The 24,063-nt window shown below is 41.0% G+C and overlaps 1 long non-coding RNA gene across 3 annotated transcripts in view; it reads left to right on the forward strand.

The window, feature by feature from the left end:
• The window catches only part of LOC121485156, a 151,625-nt gene that overhangs the window by 114,878 nt on the left and 12,684 nt on the right, over positions 1–24,063 (forward strand). For 2 of the 3 annotated variants that reach the window (XR_005986219.1, XR_005986218.1), the window contains exon 7: positions 693–915. This is a non-coding gene — a long non-coding RNA (uncharacterized LOC121485156). Of the gene's footprint in view, positions 1–692; positions 916–12,885; positions 12,984–24,063 lie in introns of those variants that run through there. The other variant, XR_005986216.1, reaches the window with a different exon arrangement.

The following is a 24,063-nucleotide window of genomic DNA, read 5'->3' on the forward strand; positions in this document are numbered from 1 at the left end:
TCCTCCCACCCCTCTCCCCTCCAGCACCCCTCTGTTTGTTTCCTCTGATTAAGAGTCTCTTATGGTTTGAGACAACAGCCTTCTAAGTTCCATAGGGACGTGGATAAGACAGTGAGCCCTGAGGTCAATCTGCCTGGATCTAAATCCCGGCTCCAACTTTTATGAGTTGTGTGGCTTTGTGTAAAGGTACTAGACTAGAGGATAATTATAATGCCTAGATCATAAGTGACTATGAAGATTAAATGAGAGAATGTAGTAAAATGCTTAGCATGATACTTAGAGAGCATTAACGTTTAAAAATTATTAGATACGTTTTCATACTTATCACTGTTTCGTTTGTCCATACTCCATTTAAGATGTGGTACTCAAAACAGATTACCATATTCTATGTGTTATGATCTTGTTAGATTCAGATTCCTGCTAAAAATCTGTAAAATAATGTTGTTATATTCTAATCCTGTCATCCAGGGAATTACAAAACTTTTCACCTCCCAGTCATCTGTAGAAAAAATTAGGCTATCTTCTGCACCTCATGCTGGTATTTATCATGGATAAACATGTAAGAGGAACAGGATCCAGCCAGAGCCCCCACAACATGACACCAGAAACACTTAATGAGATACCAAATGGCAAGTCAGGATTCTCTGTATCTAATATTTTGACTCTGTACCCCCCTCTCTCTCATTTTACAGGCTCTAATGAAAGATGTCATATGGATATTCTAGAGCCCAATTATTCTACATCTCCCACATTTCCCTGAAATAACATTTTGGTTATAAGCCCACCAAGAAAAGAAATGGGAGCATCTATGTTACAGTCAGAAGATGTGGTTCTGTCTCCTGATTGTGAAATTTGGGGCAAAATCCAATGCAGTTTCATGGACCAGTGACTGTTCATTGATCACCTGCTGTGCATGTAAGTGCCAACTTGATACTTCCACCTTTGTGTTTAATAGGTATTTCAATATTTATGTCTTTGTATTTGTTAGGTTAATTCTATCTCTGTATTACTTAGATTAATTCTAAAAGGAGGAAGAAGAAGGAGAAAGGAGAAATAAAAAGAAACCCAAAACATCAGCAGCTTAATACCACTGAGTATGTCTGGCTCATGTAACTAACGCATGTGTTCCTGGATTGTTGGGGAGCTTTCTTCCATGTGGTGATTCAAGGAACCAGGATCACTACTGCTGGTGGTCGCCGTTTACTAGGGCCTCAGTGTCTTCTGCATCCAGCCAAGGAAATAGCAAGAGAGCACACAGAAGGCATATTTATTCCTTAAATGCCTTGCCATCAATTCTACTCACATTGTACTGGGAAGACTGGCCATGTGGCTGTACCGAGGTGCAATGGAGATGCTGAAGGGTGGCCTCTGACTGGGCAGCTGCTTCCCTGATACAACTCTCTGAAAGGAGTACGGGCCCCACAGGACTCCTTCACCTCCTGTTACTCTCTGACCTTATCTCCTAACCTCTCCCCCAAGCTCCCCAAGCTCCCCGGCTTCCCTTCCATTCCTTACACTTCCCTGCTGCCACGTTAGGGCTTTGCCTTGACTTTTCTCTCTGTCCAGAATCTCACTCCCTCACTTCTTTGACATGTCTACTCAAATGGCATCTCATCCCGGGGGCCTTCTCCGACACCTCCATTTAAATGGCACCATCCACCATTCTCTATGTCCAAGTCCTAATTTATTAACTTATTCCCCCCTTTTATGTATTTTTGTATACAAAATAGTAAATGTATTTCATAAATCTTTCCACCCTAGAATTGTTTTCAAAAAAGTGAACTTCTTTGTTAACATTTCCAACACAAATTTTTTCATCTCCTGACCAGGATGGATGCCAATTTTGCATTTTGTGGGTTTTTTTTTTTGTTCTGTTTTGTTTAAATTTTTCTTTTTTTTTTTCTTAAAGACCCAATTTATTTATTCATGAGAGACACAGAGAGACACAGACAGAGACATAGGTAGAGGGAGGCAGGCTCCTTGTGTGGAGCCTGACACAGGACTCAATCCCAGGACTCCAGGATCACGACCTGAACCAGAGACAGATGCTCAACCACTGAGCCATCCAGGTGCCCCAATTTTGAATTTTGGATGAAAGACTTCAAACATGTACCAGTTTTAACATTGTAAAGTTGTAGAGTAAGAATCCCAGCGGTGCCATTTTCAGAAATAATGGAAGGCTGCCATGTTGCCAGGACAGTATTTTTGGGTGAGAACTCAAGGCAAGCTGCCATTGGGAGGTTGAAGGAGGACAGTCTGAGGCTAATCCTCATTCTCTTGACAGTGTATTCCATGGTGCAGAAGTTTTTAATTTTGATGAAGTCCAGCTTATCATGTATTTCATTCATAGACCATGACTTTAGAGTTGTATCTAAAAAGTCATCACTATGCCAAGGTCAACTAGATTTTCTCCTATCTTCTAGGAGTTTTAGCATCTTGTACTTTCATTTAGGTCTATGATCCACTTTGAGTTAATTTTTGTGAAAAGTTTAAGGCTTATGTTTAGATTCTTTTTCTTTCTTTCTTTCTTTCTTTCTTTCCTCTTTATTCTTTCTTTCTTCTTGTAGATATCCAGTTGTTTTCTTTTGTTGAAAAGTCTATCTTTTCTTCATTGTATTGCTTTTGCCCTTTTGCCAGTGATCAGGCAACTATATATGTGTCTATTTGCAGGCTCTCTATATTTTCCCTTGTGTCCCTCTATATTTTCACGTGTCTATTCTTTTCCAATACCCATTCCACCATGATTACTATAGGTTTATAGTCAGTCTTAAAGTTGAGTAGTATCTGTCCTCTGACTTTCTTCTTTTCCTTCAATATTATGTTGGATATTTTGAGTCTTTCACTTTTTTGAAAACAATTCTAGTGTGGAAAGATTTATGAAACACATTCTTGGGTTAGATATTTTGAATCTTTCACCTCAATTATACTTTTTTTTTAACTTGTTTTAGTGGTTGCCTTAGAGTTTGCAATAAATGTTTACAACCAGCCCAGATCTACTTCAAATAACATTATCCTGCTTCACAGGTTATAATCACCTTATAATAATAAAATTCCTAATTCCTTCCTCACATCCATTGCTGTTATTCATCATATATATATATATATATATATATATATATATATATATATATAGAGAGAGAGAGAGAGAGAGAGAGAAACAAATACATGGTTGCTATTATTCTAACTAAACTGTTACCGTTAGATCAATTAAGAGTAAGAGTAAAGTTTTTATTTACCTTTTATTGTCTTACTCCTTCTCTAATGTTCTTCTTTTCTTTATATATAAAGTTTCTGCCTTATATTAGGGCTGGTCTATGGGCAACAAATTCATGTTTGTTTCTTTGTTTGAGAAAGTCTTTAATTTTCTTTCATTCTTAAAGTATAATTTTGCAAGATGTAGAATTCTAGCTTGGGAGTCTTTTTCTTTGAGCACTTGAAATATGTCACCCCACTCTCTTCTTGTTTACATAGTTTCTGAGGCAAAGTTGGATGTAATTCTTATCTTTGTTCCTCTATAGGTATGGGTTTTGCTTTTTTTTTTTCCTTTGACTTCTTTTAGGATTTTTTTCCCTTTATTTCGATTTTTCTCTAACTTGAAGGTGCTATGCCCAGGGGCAATTTTTTTGTTTTTTTGTTTACATTTGTCTTGCCTGGTGTTCTGTGGCTTCCTGGATCTGTGGTGTGCTTTTTGACATTAATTTGGGGGAAATTCTCAGTCATTATTGCTTCAAATATCTCTTCTGTTCCTTTCCCTTTTTATTCTCCTTCTGATATTCCCATTCTACATACCCTATACTTGTGCAGTTGTCCCACAGTTCGTGGATATTTTATACTGTTTCTTTCCCAGTCTTTTTATTTTATTTTTTGCTTTTCAGATTTAGGAGTTTCTAGTGTCATGTCTTCAAGCTCAGAGATCATTTTCTTATCTGTGTCCAGTCCACTAATGGGTCCATCAAAGGCATACTTCATTTCTGTTACAGTGGTTTTGGTTTCTAGCATTTTTTATTCTTCTTGGAATTTCCATCTCTGTTTGAATTATTCATCTGTTCTTGCATGTTGTCTACTTTATACATTAAAACCGCTAGCACATTAATCATAGTTGTTTTTTAATATCATGGTCTGATAATTCTAATATCTTTGCTATATCTCAGTCTGGTTCTGATCTTGCTCTATGTCTTCAAACTGTGTTTTTTGCCTTTTAAAATGCCCTTGTAATTTTCTTTGAAAGCCAGACATGATATATTATGTGAAAGAAACTCCAATAAATAGGCCTTTAGTGTTGTGGTGGTAAAGTGTGGGAGGAAGGGAAGCATTCTATGTTCCTATGATTAAATCTCAGCCTTTTAGTGAGGTTGTGCCCTTTGGTGGTGAACTTCACACAATCTTAGATGGGACAGGATGGCTGGAGGAGGCTGAGTTTAGGGTATTTCCCAAATCCAGCAGGTTAAGCTCTGGTAAAATAGTAAAATAGTTTATCTTGAGGCCAGGCCTTCTTAAGAACAGAATACTCTGGTATATTTCAAAATGGTTCTTTTCCTCCTTCTCTTACAGGAAGCACAAGGGGATTTTTCTCTGATCTTCGTGATGAGAACCTAGTAGAGTTCCAGGAGATAAAACTCACAAAAGTGTGCCCCTCTTCCACATCCTGGGGCATTTTTAACTCATAGACTTGTCCACAGTAAGCCTCCAGCAATTCAGCAATTACAGTTCAGGTTTCCCCCCCCCCCCCCCCCCCCCCCCCCCCCCCGCAGGTCCCAAGGGTTTCTGCAAAAGTGGGTTTCTGCTGCAGTAAGTTTTGTTATCTCTATCAGCCTGTCTGGCTTTCCAATGTTGGGGGAAGTACTTTCCCCTATGAACTCATTTCTCTGATGGAATAAGAGTTGTTCCAAGCTCCTTATATATCAGGGTGGAAATAAGTAGTCTTCCTAATTTATTTTTATGGCAGGTATTACTACCTGATAAATTGGTGGTAGCTTGTTGTCTGTTTCTTTTGTTTTGTTTTTTGTTTTGTTTCCTTCCAGTCTCCCCACTGGAATGGAAGTTCCATGAGGGCAGGAAAGTATTTTGTTTTATTTATGACTATGTTGCTTGAACTCACATCAGTACCTTGACCTCTTCTAGGTTTTTCAATAAACCAGGTGCTGAGTTGAGGCCTTTAGAATAAATGAAAAAATGTCAGTTTTGGTGTTATTCCTAGTTCAGCCATGTCATTTTTATGAGGAATCTCAACCAGAAAATAAGGATAGAAAAGCCTTACACAGTTCCTGTGTGATTTGAATTTGTTTAAGAATCAATATAAGGATCAGGATGTTTGGGGGGTTGAGGCCACATTTCTGTGTCTGTTTTGTTTTGCCTCATTCATTTCATGTGAATTATACATATTGAAATAGAGAAAACAGACCTGAATTTACCCTGACCTCTCTAATAGTTTCAAGTGGGGTAAGTTGTGGTAAATGTACTGTTTGTTTATAATATTCAAAAAAACTGAGTTTTAGAACAATTTTAAATTTACCCAAAAGTTGCAAAGATAGTACAGAGAATTTCTGTATACCCATACTCAGTTTCTTCTATGATTAATATCTTACATTACTGATGCATTTGTCACAACTAATATACCAATACTGGCACATTATTAGTAACTAAACTCTATACTTGATTCATATTTCATTAGTTTTTCCCCAAATGTCCTTTTTCGGCTCCAAGATGCCATTCAAGAAACCACATTACATCTAATCATTCTATTTCTTTATGTTCCTCTGGACTTGACAATTTATCACTTGCCTTGTTTGTGATGACTTTGACATTTTAAAGAGTGTGGGTCATGTATTTTGTGGAATATCCCTCAGCTGCAATCCGTCTGGTGCTTTTCTCGTCACTAGACTGGGATTATAGGTTTCAGGGAGAGAGACCAGAGAGGTAAGATGCCATTCTTAACACATCATATTAAGGACATGTGCTAGCCACATGACTTATCACTGATAATGTTCATCTTCATACCCCAGCGAAGGTAGTGCTTGCCAGGTTCCTTTTTACTGTTCTCTCTTAAGAAGCAAGTCACTAACCATAATCCACATTTAAAGAGTGGGGTATTATGCTCCATCTCCTTGAGGGCAGATGTCTATTGAAATTATTTGGAACTCTTCTGTATAGATTTCCTTCTTCCCTCTGCATTTATTTATTCAGTCACATATTAAGACTATGGTTGGTGAATTTTTATTTTATATTTTACTTTATAATACAATGCTACTTTTTTTTGATTCATAAATCCTACTGTCTTTGGCTTTGAATGCTCTTTCAGTAGAGTCTCATGTCTTTTTGACCTATTCGTGTCATTTTGCTTGAGCACTTCCTTAGTTTCTGGCACTAAAAGGTGATCCAGGTTACCTTATATATTCTGTAACCAAGCGCTAGGACCAGTCATTTATCCAAAGGTCACTGATTCATTTTACTGCAGAATAGTATTAGAAACCCAGATCTGGATGAGGATTTTGCTCATTGATATTGGAATAATACTGCTTCTAGCCCCTCATAGTAGACAGATATGAGACATACATATACGTATAGTAACCATGTTATACACACACATCTATACTTATTTCCATATAGATCCACTGGTATCTATCTTAAGCTAACCATGAGTTCATAATCATGTCTCCCAACTCTAACCGATATCCCTTAATTCATTCTAGCCTTGAACGTGGTGTTCTTAAAGTTTAAACTGTTACAACTGTGTGAGATTGACTCATAAGAAAAACACTAGAAGTTAGTTAGGGACCTCACTAGCCCAGTTTTGGGCTGAGGGACATCAGATACTACTTTGAGCAATCCTTGGGGATGCAATGAAGGGCACCAATGCAAGAGTAGGATGACTTACTGCATCTAACACGGCAGTGGCATATAATAAGATGCCCACTGTCTGCACTGGCATAAAACAAAGAACTAGCAGAGATCCAAAATAAAAGAACCTTCCCTCGTCCCATTTATTTATTGAGCAAATATCTGTTGACAGTCTACTATGGAGCAAACCCAGAGCTGTGAATGTATGTATGTGATGGTGTATGTAATGGTGAAGAAAACGGAGATGCTTCTTACCCTTGGGACACTAGACCATAACTGAGAAGAGAGAGTGGTAGGTAACAAATAAATACTTGTATATGGTTGCAAACCCCCATGCCGTGCACTGTGCAGAAGGAGAATATGAATGAGACTAAAGGAGGAACCTGATTTGGACGTGCAATCTGGTTTTATGTTCTTTGTTTCCCGAGAGAACAGAGGGAAAGGCTTCAATCTTAACAGAAAGATTCAGATTTGGGCATTTCTAACTATAAAGGATGCTTAATGTTGGAGTGCTTCTACCAAAGAGAAGGAGAATACTCTCTTCTCTGCCTTTTTGAGAAGGGCTAATTGGCAGATACACAACCTTTATTAATCCTTTTATTAGAGTCACTTTCAGTTCTTCATTTCCAGGGTGGGAGGCGGGCCCAGATGCCGCTCTGGTGCCTGGGTTCTTCAATGTGGTTTGTCTCTAGAAAACTGAAAAACAAGTTCTTTATCCCCAGTGTTTACAGGAATCTCAAGCAGGGCTACATAAAAGTAGCAATTTCTTTACATGCAGCAACACAAGAATAGAAATGGCAGTCCTATTTGCTGACAGAAAAATTTTGTCTAATGTCGCTTATTACAAACAAAATGCCTTTTGTAAACCCCCCAAAACACTTATTAAAAATATATCTCTGTGTTTTGAGAAAGTCTGGGAAGTGGCTTGGTAATTACAGCCCAGCGTTAACACAATTTGCCCCCGCTCACTCAGTTCCAGTTTGCAGATTCCCACTGCTTTCCTGGGACCCCTGTGGACCATCCTGACCACATCTTTGCCTTCCTGATACTTATCTTTCCAACCTAGCAATTATCAAGCAAACCTTCACCACCACCAGAGTGGTCAGAACCTCCTGACCTTAAAGACTTGCCAGGACTCAGCATTAAACAGCCTCCGGGTCTCCCTACCATGCCACTGACAGCTGTGTTCCCCACACGAGGACTGTGCAAACCACATTCCAAGGCATGCTCCCTCCCAAGCTGTATGCGGCGTGCTCTTCCTCATAATTTATTTAATGTATCCTGCCCTCCATAGTTCCTTTCTCTGTTCTTTCTTGTCCTGTATCAAACTCATAATTTGCTACCCTTGTGAAGCACCTCTCGCTCTGTTTCTCAGCACCCTATTTGCTTTTCAGTGATCCGATTCGGGATGTCATTCTCTCCCAGGCCTGTACTGTGTCTCAATTCCCAGTTCCTTCGGCTCTGAGTTTGCTCGAAGGCAGTTTGGTATAATAGTTAAGGGCGTGGACTTTTGGGACAGACTTCTTCAATGGATTGCTGTCTTGTACTTCACAGCTGTGAAACCCAAGGCAAGCTTCATCTTTCTTGAGCCTCAGTTTTCCCATCTGTATAATGGCAATAATAAGAGTACTTACCTCAAGGTCATTGTGAGGAGTTGGTCAGTTAATATATATCAAATGCTTAGAACAATGCCAAGCATATAGTAAGCCCTGTAGAGATGTTAGCTACCGTTATTATCATAATCATGCACTTCCTAGGAACAATTGACTGAATAGCTATAAAAGCTCAGTGAGTCAGACTTCCTGAGTTTAAATTCCAGTATCATCAACTCTTTGCTATGTGACTTGGGCCTTTTCATCTCTCTCCGAGTTTCTTTTCCTACTCTGAAAATATAGATACTGGTAATACTTTCTTTATAGAGATTTGTGAGGATTCAAATGAGATAATGAATATAAAACACATAACATGGGGCCTGACACATGGTATAAAAAAAAAAAAAAAGAAAAATCCAGATTGAAATTCTACAACTGACCAATAAGATTGCAAAAACTAAGAACTCACCAAATGGGTTTAACAGAAGATTAGATACACACAGCAGAAGAGAAACTATTTGAGCTGGAATATAAGTCATTAGAACACGTTTGGATTGGACCTTAATAAAAAAGGATGGAATATACCGAAAAGAGCGTTAGAGCAGATAAGACAGAGAAAAGGTCTAATGTACCTGTCTGTGGACTCCCCAATTTGAGAGGAAAGAAGAGAAGGCAGATACAATATTTGAACATTCATCAAATATTCATCAAATATTGCATATTTAAATATCCATCACTTATTGCATATTTAAATATCTATCACTTTTCAAAACTAGTGAAAGCTATCAAACCACTTCAAGAAGCGCCAGCAGTTCCAAGAAAGGTAAATTCTAAGAAAGTCCTGGGCAGCAGAGTAAAACTGTGGAATATTAAAAACAGAGAGAAACTTTGGTAAGAGCTAGAGAAAAGAGACATGTAACCTATCAAGGAGCAACAATAACACTTCTACTTGACTTTCCAACAAAAATTATAGAAGCCAAGAGAATGTAATTGTATCTTTAAAATGAAGTGTCAACCTGGAATTCTATATTTGGAAAAAAATAATTGATCAAATTGAAGGGGATGTAAAGTTGTTTTCTGATAAACAAAAACAATTTGTTACCAGCACACCCACACCAAAAATATACTCATTGGAATTCTTCACCTACAAAGAAAATGATCCCACATGAAATTTGAGACACAATGAAGATCAGCTTATTTTTTTTAAGGTTTTTTATTTCTTTTTTTTTTTTTTTTAGAGAAAGCAAGCACTAGAGCAGAGGCGTGGGGTTGATGGTGGGGGTAGTAGGGGCAGAGGGAGAGGGAGAACCTCAAGCAGATTCCTCACTGAGCTGGAAGCCTGACATGGTGCTTGACCCCATGACCTGGAGGTCATGACCTGAACTTAAATCAAGAGTCTGATGCTTAACTGACTGAACCACCCAGGTGCCCTTGAAAATCACTTCTAATAATAGACATAAGAAGAGGCGAACAGTGCAATGGGAAAAAAAGAAAGGAAGTCCAGGAATAGAATAGAAATAAAAAACAGACCTACACGTATACAATTATTTTATTTATGACAAAAATACCTGTTACTGGTTGAATTGTGTCCCCCACCCCAAAATATATATTGAAGTCCTAACTTCTGGCACCTCAGAGTATGACCTGATTTTGGAAAAAAAAAAAAAAGATTGCAGATGTAATTAGTTAGAAGAAGTTCTTATAGGAGTAAGGTGTACCCTTCATCCTGCATTACTGGTGTCCTTGTAAGAAGAAGGATATCTGAGCCCAGACACAGGGTCCCATGGGGGAAAACCTTGGGATGAAGCAAGCAGAGAGTGAAGGGCTACAGTTGTCAGCTAAGAGATGTCAAGCATATTGCCAGCAAACCACCAGAAGCTAGAAAGAGGAAGGGGGGATTCTCTACAGGTTTCAGAGCCAACATGCCTTGTTGACAATTTGATTCTGGACCTCCAGTCTCCAGACCTATGAGAAATAAATTCTGTTGTTATGAGCCCCACAGTTCCAGTACTTTGGCAGGGCAGCCTTAGGAAACTCCTGTAACACCACTGCTGTGAAACAGGAATAATGATCTTTCAACAAATGGTGCTATGAAATTAAATATTCATGCTTTTAAATAAAGAATGTATCTTAATATAACCTAAGAAGTATAAACATTTTATTAATGAGAATAAAAGCATATCTTGATATTTCATGGATGAAAATATTCAAATATCAATAAACATGAAAAAGTACTTACCGTCATTAATTTTTAGAAGAATGCAAACTAAACTGCAGTGAGATTCTACTGTATATCCTCCAGATTGGCTCTGATGGAAAATAAACCTGACAATATCATACACAGATGGGGATGAGGAGAAGCTAGAGTTTCATACACTGCTAGTAGAATTATAACCGGCACATCTACCAACGCAGAATAAACATCCACTGATTCATGAATCCCACTCAGAAAAGCAAAATATATCCATCAAAAGACATATATGAGAATGCATATAGCCACATTTCTTCTAATAAATAGTAAAAAAAAATAATAAAAAACCACTGTCCATCAATGATAGAATGGATTTTTTTAATGTGTGTATATGGCAATAAATATAAATGAAATGCTGGTACTTGAAACAAAAAGACTATTAAAAAAAATAATGTTTAAAGACAATAAGACTGGTACAAAAGAGTATATAATGCTTGATTTCAAATACATAAAGCCCCCAAACAGGCAAATCAACCTGTAATTTTTTATATTTTAGAAATAGAAAAAAAAAAAGAAAAAGAAAAGAAATAGAAATAATGATTGCCTTAGAAAAGGGATTAAAGATTCGAAGGGTTGACTTCGAATTGAATATTTCCATTGTGAGCAGAAAGACTTCTGGGTTGCTGGCTGTGTTCTATTGTATGTGTGTGCTCCCTTTACCAAAATTCAGCAAATTGGGCCCTATGACTTCTGTGCTTTTCTGGATGTGTATGTTATAAGGTATTGACACAAACAATGTAGGTTAGTTATTTAATGCTCTGTAACCACTTATCTCAAAACAGCTTAGGAGGCATTTATCATCCCACAGTTTCTATGGGTCAAGAACGCAGGCACGGCCCAAGTGGGTTGTCTGGCTCTCCCCGGATCTCTCACAAGGCTACGAGTCATTTCAAATCTCAACTAGGCAGGATTTGCATCCTAGGTCCCGCCTGTGGTGAATGGCAGGATTCAGTTCTTTGCAGGTCGTTGTTGGGAGAACTCCGCTCCTCTTGAGCTACTTGCCAGAAGCCTCCCTCTGTTCTTTACCCCATAGGCCTCTCCCAAGAGCATCGCACAGTGCGGTAACAGAATGGGCCCACAAGAGAGCTCTCCACCAAGATGGAAGTCAGTCCTTTATAAGGTGATTGTGGAAGTGACATCCCATCACTTTGGCCATATCCTAGTCATTGGAAGCAAGCCATTAGGTCCCGCTCACAGAGGAGGGCGGGAGGGTTAGAGGACTGGGCTCATTGGGAGCCATTTTAGGAGTCTACCTATCACAGGATATAACTACTTGTGGCAAAGAACAATAACAACAAAATATATACAAATACATATCAGTCACTACACTTCGCTATGGACTTCCTAGCACAAGGATGAGGTCACGCAAACAAAACTCTGTGCTGAATGGAAAAATGTCCACTCTGGCTGTGTAGATGGAGAGATTGTGACTTTCAACCGACCACAGACCATCTCCCAAAAGAAGTTGAAGTGAATTACAGAGACGAAGAAAGTCCCCACAAAACCAAAGGGCAGAGAACCTTGTCCTAATGGGTTTTGAAGGGACTCTGCCCCAGGAGCAAGTGTTCTCAGTTATCCCACCACCCACTTGAAGAGCAACTGGCAGTGGGGAAGGAAGAGTGTTGCTGGCCTGTTGCAGGAAGCCTCATTTTATTGGAATGCAAGCACGACTGTGAAATAGGGAAGAAGGGGCAGAAAATGGGGAAACAGCCTTCGACAACCACTTTTCATGGAAAATGGCATGATGGCCCCTTACCCTCTTCCTCAGGGTTTTAAGTTGGCAAGACCCAGAGGCTGTCTCCGAGGCTGCAATGCGAAGCAGACGTTTCAGAAAGCCTGGGTGGCTGCAAGTTCTCTCTTCTTTACTGCCCCAGTGAGAGAGAATATTTCCATTGTGTGCAGGGCTTGATATGTAGCTTTGAAGGGAATACTAAATCCTTCCATGAAAAGGTTGGACTATTGTGCTCTTCGCTGAGTAAAGAGAGTTGTTTCTGAGTCAGGCTGAAATCCCACTCCAAGTTTCCCCGCGTTCGTGACCTGCTTTTTCCTCAGGAGACACGTCAATATACCCTTTCTTTGGATTTGTTACTTTTTTTTTCTTTTCTGTGGACGACAGGACCATTTTATTCTTTGATGGGAACAGAAATACCAGACTGAAAGAGGAAAAACAAGTGAAAATGCAGGTAATGCTTCCTTTTTCTTTAGGAGGAGAAAGAAACGAGGCAGTGTCCTTCGGAGAGACCAGAGGCCTGATACACTGAGGCTGTGGATGTTAGAGGCTGGAGTCAATGAAGGCCGCTCCCGGCCAAGTTCTCATACCTAGAGTGGGGTGGGGGTGGTGGTGGGGGTGGGGTGGGGTGGAGAAACCAGCAGAAAGTGCACTGCTCTAGGAAAATATCAAGAAAGCAAACGGGAGCTGGAGTCTGTTAAATGGCACAGCGCGTGCCACCCCCCAAGAAAAGGACTTTGTGGTTTTAGGCCTCCCAGAGTCAGCTGAAAATCAAGCTAGCTGTTTCAGACGAAACCACTACGGCCTCATGTAAATCCACTAAATCAGGATCCCCAGAAGCAAGGCATGAGCATCTTCACTTTAAATGGGGGAGAAGCCATTTGGGCAGGGAGTTTGGGCCAAGAGGTCTTTGGGGGGCAGTACAAGCACATTGCCCCTCTGGTCACACTTTCCATGTAAAGCAAACAGAGACTTTCAGATTCGGGTGATAATCTAGGTTCAGGAACCTCCCATGGGGGACCGACAGCTCTAGTGACGGAGGGAGAATAGGAAAGGGCACTCTTTCAGGTAATGGGCGGAAGGCCTCATTTCATGCCCCTGAGAGCAGCAGACACAGAGCCCTCCTCATTTCCCCCCTGCCGGTGACACTCGCCTTCACAAATCCCTCCATGCCACTGAGTGACAGTTTGTTAGGGTAAAAGCTCCCCGTTTTCTACTTTGTATAGAGCACATGGTTAGTGCTTGGACTGTCTACTGAAGGAAACAATCACCTCCTGAATTGCACTTTCCAGTACAGTTGTCATCTGTCCGTCTCCCATTTTCCAAATGAAGCCATCCCTCTGTTTTCCTCCTGCGCCAGGCAATTGGAAATTGGGGCAAATCTTAACTTGGCTGGAGACCCTTAGTGTTCCACCTCTGGACCTCCACGTCCAGGCCTCAGAGCAAGACTGGCTGCATCCAGGCCTGTGTCTGCAGGGCTGGGCTGGAGGACACTCACTCTTCTCTTTTCCCTCTCTCAGAGGTTGATGAGCCACACATGATCTAGAAAATCTGTCCAGGAAGTCCTTAACACTCATCAGAAAGATCTGCCTTCAACTAACCGGGATTACAACTGCGTTAACCAAAGCCCATCTCCTCCGCTCCTGCCAAACAGCGCTTGTTCTCAAGAAATGCATGCAGATCATTTCAACGTAGGACAGCAGTGGTGCACCTGTTGGTGAACCTCCTTAAAGCCCCCATCTGTAGTCACCCTCTGCCATATTTCTTCCCACCAGAAGAATGCATCTTTCAATCGGTCTGAACGCAGTTGTGCCCTGAATCACCGTTAACCCAGACACGGAGCCATTTCACGCATCAGGCAATAAAGTACAAGGTGCTTCCACACCAAACACACATTAAAAATTCCAGATCAGTTTCTCTGGAGCTCAGCAGCTGCCCCAACCTAAACGTGACGGGCTACTTTGGTACAGCTGCTCAACTACGAAAAACAGACAGAGGGTGGAGGTAACAGGCTCCATTCTTTGCAAAGCATTTTAATTGGGGCCCATGTGCCTGGTGTGATGGGAAAAGACCAAGAACTTGGGAGTTCTCGGATGCACTTGAAATTCCACTCGCCTCCTTCTTGCTGTGTGACCAAGTGAAGTAACATTATCTTGCTCAACCTTTTTTTCCTCATTTCTTATTTTTTTTTTTTAGGATTTTATTTATTTATTCATGAGAGACACAGAGACAGATAGAGGCAGAGATACAGGCAGAGGGAGAAGCAGGCTCCCTGTGGGGAACCTGATGCAGGACTCGATCCCGGGTCTCCGAGATCACGACCTGAGCCGAAGGCAGATGCTCAACCGCTGAGCCCCACCCAGGCATCCCATTTTCCTCATTTTTAAAATGAAAATAGCATGTCGAACTGACCCTCAGCATCGTTGTGAGGATATGGTTAGAAGATGAATGTGGAATAGCCATATAATCCACCAGGGGTTTAGCAAAGTGTACGGAACTGTGATTGGCCACCTGTTGGGTCTCCAAATCATGCTCTTCTGCATCCAGTGCCGGTGAACACATTGTTTCACATGATATTCATATTTTTCAAGATTTTCTTTGCAGATGTGTCATGCACAAAACATGCATTGAGTAATAGGGTGGGGTCCTGGAGATGTGGAAGTAAAAGATAATCTACCACTTTACTAGATGTTTCTTTGTTTTACAGTATTCCTCATTATGAGTCTGCCCTTGATTAATTCTATTCATTCAACAAATATGCATGAAACACTTGCTGTATGTCAGGCACTGTCCTAGTTCATAAGAAGAGTCAACAATTTAACATATATATTAAATATATTTATTTATTTAAATATATTTTCTATTTATTTAAATATATACATATATATGTGTATATATATCTGTATATATATAATGTGATACATGGTGATAAATGCAAATAAGGAAGGTAGACGGGGTGTAGTCTTGTTTCAGTCAAAGCACAATGTAAGGCCACTCTGATAACATTGTATTTGAGCCAATTCTTGAAGAAAAGTGTGTGAGAAAGCTACAGGGCTATCTGGTGGAAAAGCGTTTAAAGCAGAGGGAATGGCAGTTGCAAATATCTGAGGCAGGGGTGTGCTTGGGATATTTGGGGACTAGCAAGCATGCCAGAGGTGCAAGCACAGTGAGCAAGGGGAAGAGGAGTAAAAGAGGAGGTCAGAGAAGCTGGGGCAAAATCGTGTAGGGTCAAGAAGGACTTCATAGGACTTTGGTTTTTACTCTAGAGTTGAGAAGCCACTGAATATTCTGAGGAGAGGACTAACATGATCTGACTCAACTTGTAAAACCCCTCTGAGTGCTGTGTAGAGAATGTTTGAAACTAAAAGTTTAGTTAGGAGCCACAGCAGTAATCTTGGCAAGAGGTGATTGAGGCTTAGGAGGGGCTGGCAGTGGAGGAGGTGATGAGAAGATGTCAGGCTCTGGATGCCTTCTGAAGAATTGACAGGATTTGTGGACAATCAATATGCAGCGTGAGAGGCGGAGAGGAGTCAAGGATAGCATCGTGATGTTAGACTGAGAATTACAACTTGGAACCTATAACTTACTAAGGTGGGAAGACTGTGAGTAGTTCTAGAAGGTGGAAGGAATATCAAGAGTTCCACTTTGAATGTGTTGAGTCTGAGATGCCTATTTCTGTCTATATTATGTAGAGTAGGTAATTGGATGTACAAGTTTGGAGTTCGGAAGAGGGCCCTGGGTTGGATATAGGAAATGTGGGGTCTCTAACATTTGGAAACCTTTAAAGCCAAAGGAGTTAGATGCGATCACCCAAGAAGTGAATATTGACAGAAAAGAGAAGACACTCAAATTTTTTTCCATTCTATTCCCACTTAGTCTTTAGTCATCAACCTTCATAAAATCTTAATCATGTACTCCAAGACTTCCCCATCTAGTATGAGACTTTTACCACATCGACATAACCCAGTTTCCCAATCTTATGTCTCCCCTTTCCTTCCTTGCTAGCGTGTGCTCCAAATGATGATCACTATTTCCTGTCTTACCATACTCTTCTCTGTCTTTGAATCTTTGATTGTCTTATTTTTTCCATTGTAACTGGCCACCCACGTTTCTGCTTGTTGAGATACCACCAGTCTCCCGAGATCTGATTCAAATGCTAGGCCCATGACGGATGGAGTGATTCCTATTATTTCCCAACCAAATCTGACCCTTACTCTTTCTTAGCAACCACTGTATATGCATTTGGACCCACGGCAAATACAGCAGATTCTAGATCACATGGCACTCATGCCAGCCCTTTTCCGGACTGGACTGCCTTTTTGTACTAAAGAAGCTGGCGAACTAAAAAAACAAAAAAAACACTTAATTCCAAACTCCTCCACCAGGGTTTCTACCTATGCCTTAGGTTCCCAAGTAAACCTCTGAGTTCACACAAGACTTAAAGAGCAGAAGTGGCCCTTGTGAATTAACTGCTACCCACAAGGAGCTATGTTATTTTTCTGAGGCAGCCGGATAGAGAACCTAGGGTCCTAGTGCTGCATGGAAGATGACAAGGGCCACCACAGTGAGATTTTTCACTTAACAGCTTTGTAGTATGTTGGACCATTATTCTGGCTGGGTACCATCCAACTTTGCTTCCCTGTCCTTTCTAGAAATTCTGTAAGTACCCTAATATCCCTTAATAAGCCCTTCCTGCCCAAAGTAGGTTAGTGGATTCTGATTTCTGAAATTAGACATCCTGACCAGTAAAATACTTTTCTTATTACGACATGCTATCTTGTTTTGTTGAATAATATGCTTTACGTCACCTTCATTATTTTCACTAATAGATTGTTTAGCTCCATTAGACAGGAAGAAACTATGTTAAACTCTCCCTTGTGTGCAGTACAGAGCCTAACTGTGCTTGGAGGGGCCCGGGATGCCACAGCAAACTCACAGGGGTGCTGCAGGGTATTTTAATACAGTGATGTTTGTTGAACACAGAGCAAACTATGACTATGAGGTGGTTTGCAACTTTCTACTTAGGAAATGGACCTGTTTTTTCATATCTTAAGAAAAAATTACAGAGACACTAAGGAAATTAAGAACCAAGAAATTCTGATAACCTCTGTACTGGGTGCTGAAGAGCAATAGATGTGTATCACGTCTGTGCTTAAATGAGATTCGGGCAGCATAGTCCTTCTCTGGAATGAAGGGCAATCTGGCCCAATGGGAACCAGTCAAGGCAAGGAGGATTGAAAAAATAGAACTTAATTTTGACTTAAGTTAGGAAGCATCTCAAATATGGCTTTTTAATTTTGGTCAGAAATCATGGGAAATGCTCCAATGCCTACAGCAGGCAGGGGACCCCCTGCTAATCTTTGCATCATTGAGCTACTATGGTAGCTCTCTCCAGAGTCCTCTTGTCAGCTCCCTCCTTATCTTTAATGTCGCTGCATCATAGCATTCTATTGGCTAAAAGGAAGCAAACAGCCCAAAAAGGAGGTCAAACACAGGCAGACAGCCTCGCTGAGGTTATGATGGAGATGAAAGGCTGTGTTCTGACTGTTGGCATTCCAGCTCATATCTTCTGCCAAATGATATTTATACAGCTGAGAGGAGTATGTTCGTTTCGAGTTCCTTCGGCATAGAAGTCAGCCATTCTCAAGAGAAGGGTCCTAAATGGAATGCATATGTTTTAGAATATTCAAGGGAGTTTCCCATCCTCAGATCCTTGAGCCCCTAAATACCACTACTTTGGCTAAGCTGGCAGGCTCCCTCCTGGCCAGAATTCTGATTAGAATCTAAGGTTCAGATGATTATACTCCAGCATCAGGCTTGAACCATGTTGGGATTTTATAGAGTGTGAATTCAATCATTATGGCTAGTGAGGTGTAGGATTTATCCAAAGGAGCCAGAATTAGTGTGAGGAGACATTTTATCAGATAGTTTTCAACTAAGCCAAATTTTCTAAGACAGCTTAGAAACTATGATCCAAAGTTGGGACCTCACCCACCCAAGGCAGCAAGTAGGCAGCTGGAGGGTGACCCACCAAGTCAACTTGGATTTGCCTAATGGAAATGTGAGTCAGCTTCTCAGCACAGCAGTAGCCACGCCTGTGGGCCAAGGTGTAATCGAGTGAGAATGTAAGGAATTGACAAGCGACTTCCATTCAGTGGAAAGAAATAAGGTTACTAGCAAGTTGTTCTACTAACCAGGGATCCCCAAGGATAAGAATGTGGAAGCTCTTAAAGTGATCTTTTCCAAGCTCGCTCTGTGTGTGTGTGTGTGTGTGTGTGTGTGTGTGTGTGTGTTTCTAAGAACTTGATCTAACATCCATTTGAAACCCAGAGTAGTGCTTGGGACTAGAGCAGAAGATGGGAAGTCCTAGAACCAGATTTTGTAGTTAGTTGGAGAGAAATGTATGTAATCTTAGAATCACTCTCTTGTCTCTGACTTTTACAGAACAGTGTAGGGTGGATGGGGGCTGAGAAGCTACAGAAGGTAAAACAAATGCTGGCTTTTTTTTTCCTCCCTTGAGAACCAAATTAAAGGTTACGCTTTGGAAAAGTAAAATATTCTGCTTATAACTATGCGTATGTGGAGGAGAAGAAGAGCGTTGGTGACTCCTGATGATCTTTTTATCAGCTCTTTATCAGCTAAGAATGTGACAAGGACAGAAGGTCAGAGAAAAGCAGGATGAAAACATTCAAATATTTACTTGGCAAGATTTTTGCCAAGACAGATATAATATTTGTGTTGGTGATGCTTGCTGCTTCGTGAGAGAGTTTCTCTTCACCTTGAAGCACTGAAGACAGCCTGACCTAAAATCATAAATAAAAACTTAAACTTACCCCAAGACCCTTGAAAGGTCAGTGACATCACTAACTTAAATGACTTTGCACTTATTTCAGTTTGTTCTCCTCTTCTGTCAAGACCTCATTTTTTCTCTCTTAGGAGACACTCATTTGTTATAGCAGGTTGTCTGAATGTGCAGAGAATTCTAAATAAGGAGTCATCAGACAGGTGGCCCATCTGGCATTGTCAGGAATCAGGGTGTGCCCGTGGGCAGCTCTCTGGGGCACAGCTCACTCATCAGTAACAGGACAGGGCAAAACGAAAACGTTTTCTAAGATTTTTCCCAATTTGAACAATTCCTGATTTTAAGACTTTAAGAATCCACTTTGTGCCTCTGGACCAGCCCCTTTCTACCTATCCTCCCATCTGTTATCATTTTTCCTCCCCTGGACACACACAGCCACATGCCAGGTTCTGTATATTCCTGCTTAAAAGCCACGTCAAACTCCCTGATGTGGTGCTCATAAAGAATTCATCTCATTGCCAGTTGAGCTGAAGAGAGGTCTTTAGATTTTTCTACAAGTCCCCCAAACAACTGTCCAATTTTGCAAGCTAAATCAAAGATGTCAACTGATTGAACAAATCAGTTAACTCATCAAAGGAACTGATCATTTGATCAACTTGATTAATCAGTTTAGTAGCCATGGGCCCCCAAGCATGTGTGTAGTGTAGATATCATGCATCAGAACAAGGGCCTGGAGACGAGGCCGTGCAGGGGGGACCCCAGATGCGAATCTCTGCTCAGTAGCCATGTGGCCTTATGGGATTGAGGCAACGCCACCTACCTGCAGTTTCTTCACGAAGTAAAAATGAAGCTGATATTATATACCGTAGGGGGTGCTTTAAAGGAAATGATGTGTATCAAGTCCTTGGCAAAATGCTGTCCCACTTCCTTTCTCTCTCTGACTTTCTACTGGCCAAGGAGTCCTTTAGCAGCAACCCTGACAAGGGGGCATAGAACCGAGAACATTTCCCTGGGGTAGGGGAGCCCATTACTAGAGAGCCCCCCGGACAGCCAGGTGGAGCCTAATGGAGAAAAAAGCCAAAGACCCTTATTTGCGTTCAACATGGCAATTGCTAAAATTTGAGGATAAAGACACAATAATTAAAAACAACAACAAAAACAGCCTTCAGCTCACTTCATCTTACTTCAACAATGGATTTTGAGAATTGACTCATATTCTCTTGAATATCTCTGGAATCTGTCAACCCATAAGCTTCCAGAAACAGGGAACTCACTACTTTTCAATAAAGCTGTTCCACATTTGGATGACCTTATTCAACATTAGTACTAAAATCTTCTTGCTCATTTCTAATTCCCAAGTGATGTCTTAACTCCTCTTTGGAGCAATTTAAGAGTATTTATCTCTTCACCACATGCAGCCCATCATTTACCTGAGAAGGAACCTCATAGCTTGGAAAATCCACTCTTCCCCCCCCAAAAAAAATTACCCTAACTTTTCCCTGCAGGATAGTGAAACCTATTATTCTTCTCTGGGAAAGTGGAATGCCTATGAGTAAATTCGAGGTATTTGTGTAAAGGAAAAAATGGGTAGTTTTTAAAACAAAGCAGTAAGATCCTGGGAGAAATTTGACATATATTACAGTACTGCTCATTTAGCATTAAAAACAGTCAAGTTTAAATAAAAATAAATAAAATATTTTAATCCTCTCTTTATTCATCAAAATCTGACAATGGATTTTCATACATCTTTAATTTCATCACACACACACACACACACACACATATCAAATACTGAAAACTTATTTGGAGTCTTTTTTGCAGGGGACAAAAATCTTGAGTTCTTTAGACTAAAATAGTAATATACAGCCAACGTCTACTATAAAAATTTCTCTTGCAGCAGATTTTAAGTGGCATTTGCAGATCAATTATAAAGAAGAGAAAACAGATCTCTTAGCAAAGCATAATCAATTTAGAGTGCCCAAGAGTAGAGCCAAGGAATTCCACAAACCTCTAAGTGCTGCACGGTTGCTGCAAGCCTCTCGGAAAACACGTGGCCTAAAACTCAAAGTCCAAATGTATTGTCCTCACATACAATAAATAACAGTGGCCTGATCAGTGCGGAGGGATGGGATAGTGCTGGTGAATACCCCCTAAACAGGAAAGCTGGAGCAGGCCTGGGCACATGCAGCCTCCCTGTCAAGTAGGCTTGGCTCCATGGCTCTAGATGTTGCTTGCTGCCTGGTGATTTGTCCCAAGACAAAGCAGCAAACTTGCTTGGGCCTCAGATGTCCCAGACGGCCTTGGCTGATGACTCGAGAAGCAACAAGGCCATTGGTCAGAGCAGGGAGCCCGGTGCCCCTCGGTGTTAGCACCACTTCAGCTCTAGGAGTCTGCTTACCAGCCCCTTCCCAATCTGTCCTCTGCTCCTCTGCAGAAACCCAAGGGCCTCCCCCCGCCTTGGTGTTTTTATTCTGGGTTCATACCATTTTGTGACTGCATTCACAAATGCTCACATTTTTTTTTTACTTTTTTAAAAATACAGATTTAAAAATAGAGCAGACAGTTCAAGGAGATCTAAAAAAAAATCCACTGTAATCTGCATGTTGGAATACTTTGTTCTTGATGCTGACACTGTAGCCTTGAATCCCCTTCTCATTTTGCCTCTGACCCATCAAGGGATCTGACTTTTTAGGAGAGCAAAACTAGAAATACACCATCTAGATGACAACCTGTAACCAAGAAATATAAATTTTCCCTTCTCTCTTTTTTTTCCCACTCATAGACCATAAAAAGCTTCCAAAGTCTCTTACTAAGCACAATCTCAGCCAAAAGAATATTCATACTTTTTGTGTTCCCAAAAACAGTGTTTTAAGATACCCAACATCAGTTCAACAAATATTTACTGAGCATCTCCTTCTACGGCACATTGTTGGTTCTAAGCACTGGGTATATGGCAGTAAATAGAGTAGAGGAAAATTGAATGGTGGACAATAAATACTGATGAGGAGAGGGAAGGAGGGGATGAAGTGTGTGATGGAGAGTAAAATTTAAAGAGGGGGAGGCCTCACTGAGAAGATGACTTAGAGAAAAGATGTGAAGGAAATGGGGATCTATCCAAGCAGGAAAAGAAATTTGGTGCTCAGGGGCTTTGGGGTGACAGTGTGCCTGGAGGCCCAAGGAGCAGGGGGCTGGTGAGGCTGGAGCAGAGTGAGCCGGGAAGGTGGAGACGAGCTCTGCCCCAAGGGCACCAGGTGGCATGGGGCTTGTGGCCCATATGGAAGGATTCGGGCTTTTACTTTGAATGAGATGTTAAACCATTGGAGAGTTTTAGGCAGAGGAGCAATAGGCGCTGACTTAGGTCTTCAGAGGTTGCTTTAGTAGCTCTGTCAAAAATAAACTGACGCTGGGCAATTACAGAAGCTCCAGCTAGGAGGCAACCGGACCAACCTACGTGAAAGATGGAGGAGGCTGGAGCCAAAGGAGTAGCAGTGGGGGTGGTGGGGAGGGACTGAATCCTGAGAAGCAGACGCAGGGATTCTGACCTGGGCAATTGGAAGAATGGAGTTGCTATGAACTGAGGCAGGGAAAGCAGCAGGAGCTTGGGACTGAAAGATACCAGGAGGTCAGCTTGGGCCATTTGAAGATTAAATAGCCATGAACTCTAGTCATTTTTTTCCTCACTCTTTGACATATAAGATGAACTCCCTTACTCTTATGCACACACACATATCCACGCACACACATACGCATGCATGTGTACACATGTGCTGTTTTCCACCACCCAGACTCGAGAAGGAGGGCCTTCGAATAAATAATTAATATAAATTTAAAAATAAAATAATATAAATAAATGAATAAAATGAAAGAAAGAAAGAAAGAAAGAAAGAAAGAAAGAAAGAAAGAAAGAAAGAAAGAAAGAAATCCTTCAATTCCTGAAGGAATCACTCCCCTGCTGAGTGAATCCATTCTAGGAGGTCCAGCTGAAATGTCCTACTGTCCTTGGACGTGGCAATTTCAAAGTCCTTAAGGGCAAGTGAGGAGTGGGCTGAAATCTCTTGAACACTCAGCACCAACATTTCCTAGTCACTTTTTTTTTTTTTTATTACTAGTGGGCAAACATCTAGGGTGTCAAACCACAGAAAGCCCAACAAGCCCTGGAGAAAATGATAACTTTCTGACCATCAACTCCAGACTCTTGTGATTCCCTGAAACCTGTGGTAATAACACAATTAAAAGGGATGGATACAGTCTACAAAACACATGATAACAGTCTTGATAACAGTCACTGGCACTGGCAGGGAATCCTTGGATGTTCTTATAAGAGAATATCATTTGTAATCCAGTTCTTTCTTTAACCTAATCCATCAATCATTCAATACACACCTCTAGAGGACTCACTAGGTGGCCAGCACTGGGATACAAAAGTGAATATGGTGGCCAGAGCTTGCTTTCAAGGAACACAGGCCAGCCAGGGAGATGGGGTGCAACCTAATGATGTCACGTGGGGTCAGGGAAGAATGTGAAACGGTAATGTAATGGAGAGGCAAGAAGGACAGTTCTGCCTGGGCTGAGAGAGGAAGTGTTGCTTGAACACTTGCAAAGACAATGGACATTCCCCAGGCAGGCTGAAGGGAGAGGTAGTGAGGAGAATCATGTTTTTCTTAGACCAAATTGCTTGAATACAGAGTGAAGCTGTGGGAACGTTCACAAGCCTACAAATGAGTCCACGGGAATGTGGCATGGGGGTCATAGGGAAATGGTGAGAGATGGGGCCAGCTCTCCAGGAAGTCTTGTCTGCTGGTAGTTTTAATTTATCCTATAAGCAAAGGGGGACCACTAGGTAGGGAAATGG

The sequence above is a fragment of the Vulpes lagopus genome, chromosome 2, assembly GCF_018345385.1.
Source record: "Vulpes lagopus strain Blue_001 chromosome 2, ASM1834538v1, whole genome shotgun sequence".
Taxonomy (NCBI): Eukaryota; Metazoa; Chordata; class Mammalia; order Carnivora; family Canidae; genus Vulpes; species Vulpes lagopus.